Here is a 7,886-nt window from a genome sequence, read left to right on the forward strand (position 1 = left end):
GACGGTGCTACAAAACTGCCATCTCGGATTTTTGAAATTTTTGGATTTTGACCCCCAAAAATCAAAAAAATTGATTTTTTTAGAAAAACTCAAAAAAATTCCAAATTTTTTTCGAATTTTGAAAAAAAACCGGAATATATGTGATAGTCCCTGCGCTCTTCGATATACATACCAAATTTAAGATCGATAGCTCTTTTTTTGGCCAAGTTATAGCGAAAAAACTGTTAAAAATTGATGACGTCAAATTTTTGAACTCAATTTTTAGCAATTCTAGACATCGTAGCGCAAAACGGAGACCACCATTGAACTCCCCGTGACGAGCTGCATCGAATCGATACCCTTTTTATGCAAAAATATCAACTTTGAAATTTGACCTAATTTGACCTGACCTTGACCTGACCTTGACCTGACCTTGACCTGACCTTGACCAAAACGTGACCTAAGCTGGCCCTAAAGTCTGTCTGACCCACATAATCGCATTTGTCATGTAAAATGGACCATAAAACATGCATCACACGACACTTTCATATTGTGACCCCCCAGTGACCTGACCTCTGTGACCTGACCTGGTATCAGTGACCTCAAATAGCAAAATATGTGTTTGAAGAACATTTCCCCATCGATGATTTTCAATGAAATGCATTTTACACGATTTTACAACGCATTTCTTGAAATGCCTGTAAACGGTGAAAATTCGACCTTTGACCTGACCTGTGACGTCATCGGTTTGACCGAGGTCAATGAAATTGGGTCACAAGGTAGTTCCCTGTTGGGGCTATCCAACACCGTTTACCGCTTGTCGCTATGTTGCGTGGTTCTCGAGATCTGAGGGGGGGGCCAAAATGGCCCCCCCCCCCCCCATCAGACCGCGTTGCTCGGCAGACCCCATCTGGGCGCGGGTTAATGGTGAAATGGTTCTCCACAAATTACTTCTTGTTTATGGGATGTGATTGCTGTTTTGTTTGACTTGATTTGTGCAATATTGACAAATACATTATTTTTGCATGTAACGGTATGGTTTTCATGAGCTTCGTTTTCGAGCTTATTACTTCGGGGCCCGTTTTCTTCACTGTCATTTGAAGTTGCTTCTTAGAAGACGTGAACTTGATTTTTCCTTGTTAAGATAACCCAAGAAGGTGAACTGCAGTTAGGTTCGTTATTTGGCAAAGGCTTGTGAACTTGAACACGACTTCATGTATGAATGCTTGACATATACACCGACTTCGGAGAAATTGGGAGTGATTTTTTAGGCAGGTACCTCAGCAGAGATGTGGACAGAACATTGTTTTTACATAGGTGTGGCGCTTTCCGTTCAAACCAACCAACATTGAACTGAGCTGTGAGCATAAGAAATCAGAATCGTCTTCTTAAATTTGACTCGTAGGCATGACTGACTTTGCTGGCGAGTGACTGAGGAGCGACTGTGCCTGGCCAGTGAGAGTAGCTGACCCACACTTCGGTCTCTCTATGTCCGATATCTCTCCCCCGTGTTGTCGGTGTGCACTAGAGCACTTCACGGATAGGCTTTTTAGGATCCGGCCCGGCCCATATCCGGCAAGTCATATCCAGATCCGCCCATTATCCGCCTTTCTTTGAATATCAGAATCCGGCCCACCCATGGCCCGTATTGCAGCCAAACTTCCAAAAAATATCCGTAATAATCCGTTTCACCAATAACTGGTTTCACCCAAAACTGGACTAACAAATTCAATCTAAGGGACCAGACAGCCATACATCTCATAGACCATCATGGTTCCAAAAACCATGCATACATTGCATACATTATCCACTTGAAGACAAGTCTTGTGACAAGTGAGTGTCATAAAATGATGCCTATTACTTTAATCAAACCTCTGCTGCCGCTTAACACATTAGGTTAATTTTTAACTTCAATGTTGAATGTTAAAATTTTGATCCGTTTTGATCCGGGTTCAACCTTCAATTCCCAAATCCGGCCCGCCCATATCCGTTCTTTTTTAACAAATTTAGAATCCAATCCTATCCGGTCCGCGGATTTATCCGTGGATAACGGATTTATCCGGCCCATGAAGTGCTCTAGTGTGCACGCAAGGAGTTGAACCTCAGCGCGCCCCCGGGCTATGTAGCTGTTGTCAGTGACCTTTGATACTAATCTGCAAGTGTCACACATTTATTTCCTTAACACTAACAACAAGCATAATTCTGGTCAACACAAAAACATGAATCGTCCGGCAGTGGTACAGCCACCTGCAATGGCTATTTGTCCAGCATATGGCCGTAATCCATCAGAGAACAAGTTTGTATGTGGTTTCTTGATGCGGGGCACTCGCTTTTGTGGTAGGCGTTTACTTCCATAAGCTCAGCGCAATGGCTGTGATTGGTGCATTATGCTGTTGTATCGGTGTAAAACCACAAAGGTTGATCCATTTCAAATGGCAGACCAAGTAAACTGCCCGGCGCCCACCCACTCCTATAAAATAGTGCTCGGCGCCGGGCCCACCCCCACACTCCGCTGGCGCCGGGCCGCCGCTGCGCCCCACCCCCGGCGTCCCATCAGCACACCCACGCCGACAGTGGCCGCTCAGTGGTGGTAGTGGTGGTAGCGGCCGTCGCCCAGCGCCTCCAGCAGGTACTCGGAGTGGTAGCCGTGCTGACCGATGAAGCGCGCCTGGTCGCGGTACGGCTGATCGGGCGCCAGACGGTACTGGCGCGGCTTGTACAAGAACTTGGAGCCCACCACTGTCTTCAGACTGAGCGGCTTGGACGGGTCGGGCGGACTGCCGAGGTGTTTGCCGAACTGAGCCGCGGCCAGCGCGAGCAGAGAAGCGATACAGCACAGCACCTGGCGGGCGGGGCAGACGATCAGACCAGACCCCCGACACGGCGTCCCTGCAGGTCATCCGGTGTGGGTCAACGTAGATCACATAGCTATCAACGGTTCGTGGAGAAAGTAACTACGGATTGTGAGTTATCGCACTATGTGATCGCAGTCATGCTTTTTGTGTGACAAGTAAATGACCTTACCCTTCGTCGTCGCGTAACCTTGAGAATTGAGATGTGAACTGCTAACAAAAAGCAGCGCAAGATCCGAGCGAGTCGGTCGTCCAGTTTTTAGGTTGCATGTCTACAAGTTAACTGGATGGCCCACAAAGAAGTGTCAAACGTTGATCAAGCGACTTTAGTTGAGTTGACCTTTATAGGTCCCGTCAAACAGCTGAGTGTTTCAGCAGCTGCATTATTTTGGGCTAAAGATCGCCGACATAGAGGGCTGTTTGCCAAGACTCTTGTTGATGCGAGTTTTCCACGATCGTAGGTTCGATGTGTGAACACTAATGCCGTACATACACACATACAGTCCGGGGGGCGCCCGTCTCAGCCACCCAGCGCACCTGACTGTGCACAGTTGTGCGAGTCATGCTGGCTGTCTGCGCTCACGGGTTGCCACATGGCAGCGACGGCCGTCGGATGGTCTCAGCACAGCGGGCAGTCCCGGGTGGCACGCTCCAGCGCCCGCCGTGTCAGCTCAGAGTCGGCCCTTCGTGAGCTAACGGCGCCGAGGAGGTGTGAGGCAAGGCAGACCCAGTTCGTAAACGCCGTCCGTTGCATCACATAAAAAAACAGCTGCCGCTACGGTCCGCTCCAGGGACAAACTCTTGTGGATCCGTGCCTGTTTTTAACCCGTGCCTCAGGCAGGGTTGTGCTCGACTCAAAAAAATTTGCCGACTCGACTCATCATTCAACTTCAGAAAGCCCTGACTCAACTCTGACTCAAACAAGGAGCTGATTTTTTTCCCTTGACTCGACTCATGACTCAAGCGGCTCAATGAAAATATGAGTCGACTCAAACTTGACTCAAATTTTTTGTTGAGTCAAGTGAGTTGACTCAAAATTGACTCAGATAAAAAAGTTGTTGAGCGGGGGCGGGGGTGAAAAAAAAATCCGGCAGCAGGGCCAGGGCGAAGTTGTTAAGCGGGGGAAGGGGATGAAAAGCTTGTTTCTAGAAAGTTGAGTCAGCTGACTCATGTTCCTAAATGTTTGACTCAACTCAATGTCAAAAGTTATTTTACTGACTCAACTCTGACTCAACTCAACGCCTTAATACTTTTGTCCGACTCAACTCTGACTCAACTCAACAGCTCAACATTTTATCTGACTCGACTCAAATCTGACTCATTTGAGTCAGAGTTGAGTCAAATTTTTGACTCGACTCATGAGTCAAGCACAACCCTGCGGTGCCTCGCTGGAGCATTTTCTATACATAGTCATTGTACATTTCTATATGTACAATGACTGATTTATCTCCGAAAATGCTGGTCTGGCTGTCAAGATTCCAACTTATATTGATATTCGATTTATTCGTCGATTTAAGCCTCTTTCTGTTGACCTCCGGGTCACCGATAGCGTTACATGGCAGATCCGACAATTTTAAAATGGTTAATGACTGTTTACGTTTGTGGCTATGGCGGCCGTTGAACTAATTATTAGATTGGACTTAATTTTTGTTAACCCAATTAAGGGGGATTATAATTTGAATTCAGGGATACCAAACTCCTTTCCTCGGCCTGGAAGAGTTAAAACTAGCATCCGACGCAATTCATCCCACAAGGCATGTGCTGTATTTTCGAATTGTGACCTTTCAAAGCTGACTCGTCCATCGCCGTCCGAAGATACCGTGACACCTTTTGAACGTATTGTGACCCGGCTTCACCTGCAGGAATGACAGGTGTCCCTGACACCCTGAGGGTGTCCCCTGACAGGACACTCTAAGGGTGTCCCCTGACAGGACACCCTGACAGGTGTCCTGCACGTGCTGCACTGCGGAAGGAACCTCGACATCCTGCATGGCTATTGAAATTCCAGCGGCTCCTTCCAATGCATGGATTCAGTAGGACGTATCCTTGACCCTGACCCGCTTCCCCTCGTCGTCGCGACATCTGCAGGGTCCAGCTGTCTGCGGTAACCTTGCGGACAAAGTGTCTTTCGACACGCGTCATTCCCTCCGGCGGCGGCGGCGGCGCGTGGCGGCGGCACGGCGCCGGTAACCGTGCACACCTCACGCCCCGGGCGTGCCGCACGAAGTGAAAGGCCGGCGCGGCGCTGTGGCCACCGCCGAGATAGCCCTGTCGTAACCAGTGATGCAAAGTTCAGATACACGAAGTGGCCGCTGCGTGCTGGGTATGATCTCGGCGTATCAGCCTCCGCGGGGGCGCAATGCTACCCGGCTCTGTGCTCTACGCCAGTGTGCCGCGCTGATTCGGTACCTAACTCGAAACTTGACGCGCCCATATCCTAATTAACATTTACCTTCAGTGGCATGTAGCTGATGTAAGTTTTAACTGGATCTGACGGTCTTCGGAAATTGACAAAAAAAAAAAGATATAATTTCAGCTCGTTATTTGCCCCAACCAGCAAATGGATCTCGTTCAAATAGGTACGTCAATTATTGGTCTATGTCATGACAACCGTAATCGCCTTACAGACCACATAATTGACTACGCTGACCGGGGTGGGCTGAGTCCAGGCTGAGTCCACATATCGACACAGTCTTCGTGGAGCGTTAGTGTGCACGCAATAAACGGCATTTAACCCCTGCCGGACATTACCTCGGTCGAGGTGACCGATCTTGATGGAACCCTCCTCGCCATTTTGTTTCGCCTCTTAATTAGGCTATAGTCTCGCTGAAACAGGTCGTGTGCACCGCTGCAGAACACAGCGACTAGAACCCGCGGGTCAACCGGTGACCTCTGAGGTCAGGTGAAGTGCTCGACGGCACGGGTTCGCCGTTCAGGTGGTTGTGAAACAACATCGCCACAAATAGTTGCCGAGATGCGATTTTGGCACCATCTTGTTTGCCATGGTCAGGCGCGTCTAATGATTCACTTTTTGTAAGGGAAAAGTCAACTAAGGGCGTTGACTTCAAGTCAAGCTCGGGTCACAGCCCCTCAATGAAATTTCTTTCAGGTCTTTTTCACGTCATCCCATTGGGAGGTCGTCCGGATTCCATTGATTGTCTTCGAGACTCGCCAGCTCAATTGACGGGGGGAGCATTGATGAAAAGCTCAGATGACCTTAGAGACGTCATATACAGGGTGGCGCCGATAAATGAAGACAATATGTGCTCCACACAAAACATTATTTTTTTGGCAGAAGTCAGTACTTTGGATGAAAGCTTGGAAGTAGGGTGACTGATTGCGACCTGTCGAGCACACTTCACTCGATGAATCCCCTCCGCGTCGATGACGGTCTCGATGCGCTGCCTGAACCGGGCGAAGGCCTTGGTCAGCATGGTCTTGTCCATCTTGACCATCATCTGCTTGATGGCTGACTTCAGAGAGTCAATATTGTTGTGTGGGTGTTTGTTAGTGTCCCTCTCGACTACGCCCCACACGTAATAGTCGAGCGGGTACAGGTCCGGGGAGTTTGGCGGCCAGAACTCGGGCGTGATGTGGCTGTGCAGGTTGGCGCTCATCCACTCCTGCGTCACCCTGGCCTTGTGGGCGGGTGCAGAGTCCCGCTGGAACACATAGGGCCTTCCTCAGCCACTCGGTCGATCCAGGGCTTCACGACGTCACCGTCATCGATGGTGACGTCGACGACGGGTCATCGTCGACGATGTTCTCGACTTTGGCAATGAAATCGTCGTCTCTGACGGCATCAGATCGTCGGGGATGTTTCTTCCGCTTTGCCACAGACGGGACGTTGCCCCCAGACTCATCCAAGCTCCGCTCGACTTTATAATCAAGGCTTCTGTCGACCTTGAGGAAGTCGGCGATCTCGGGTGCCTCGCTGCCGGCGTGAAGCGCCACAATGACCGCGTGCCTTTTCAGATCTTCCGCAATCATCTTCAGCTGCAACGCTCCCTTTTGCTATGGACAACAGTTAGCATAAAGCTTGGAACATGGATGCAAAAAATTATCGCTCTGCATAAAATAGTTTCCTCGTAACACAGGTTTGACATTTGTGGTTATTTACCGGCGCCACCCTGTATGACGTGATGCAATGCAAGGTCAACAATGTAAAAGTGAAGCATCAGCCCTTATAGTTCAGGCCGCTAAAACTGACAACCTCTGAAAGGGGGTGCTCTTTGGGGCAATGTCATGGACTACACCATTTTCGAACCAAGTTAAGACAAATGAAGCCCAATTTAAAACTGTTGATTTTTGAATTAAAACAATCGAAAAGTGTGTTAAAACACGTGACATTCAGCTTAAAACGACCAACACGTGATTTCGCGTGTCAGTTGTTTTAAGCTGAATGTCACGTGTTTTAACCCACTTTTCGATTGTTTTAATTCAGAAATCAACAGTTTTAAATTGGGCTTCATTTGTCTTAACTTGGTTCGAAAATGGTGTATATGCCGCATCCTCGGGCAACAGTCACTATATGCAGCGGGAAGGGTCACTGGTTATATGGCCTTGGGGTCACTGGAGCCGGGGGCATGCGTCCCTCTTGGGGCGGACTCCGTCCGTCCGTCCGGTAGGCCCGACCCCGCAGCGTGCGGCGGACTCGAGCAGCCGACGCGGTGCTCCCCGCACGGTCACGCGGTGCTCTCGTCACCGGCGCCTCAGAGCACGGAGCACACTGCGGTCCAGCCATTACCGATAGCGAAAGGTCAGTCAAGGCTACGCCTCACGACGGGGGCGGAGTGGGGGGGAGGGGGGAGGCGCGGCTGGGCCGGGGCGCCGATCCGTGGGAGGGATGGGCTGGGGCTTGGCTAATGATGAAAACGATTAAAAACGGAGACCGAACGGTAGAGCATTCTCGCATGCAGAGGAATAAAACACAATACATACACCAGGGAATGTTATGGGCAACTGACCAGCCTGAAGTTCATGTCGGCCGTCCTGAGTGAGTGGTATGAGGTGGAGAGCCGCGTCCTGATCCAGTGGTGTGAGGTGGAGGGCCAC

This window comes from Amphibalanus amphitrite, unplaced genomic scaffold, assembly GCF_019059575.1.
Source record: "Amphibalanus amphitrite isolate SeventyFive unplaced genomic scaffold, NRLGWU_Aamphi_draft 000014F_arrow, whole genome shotgun sequence".
Classification (NCBI taxonomy): Eukaryota; Metazoa; Arthropoda; class Thecostraca; order Balanomorpha; family Balanidae; genus Amphibalanus; species Amphibalanus amphitrite.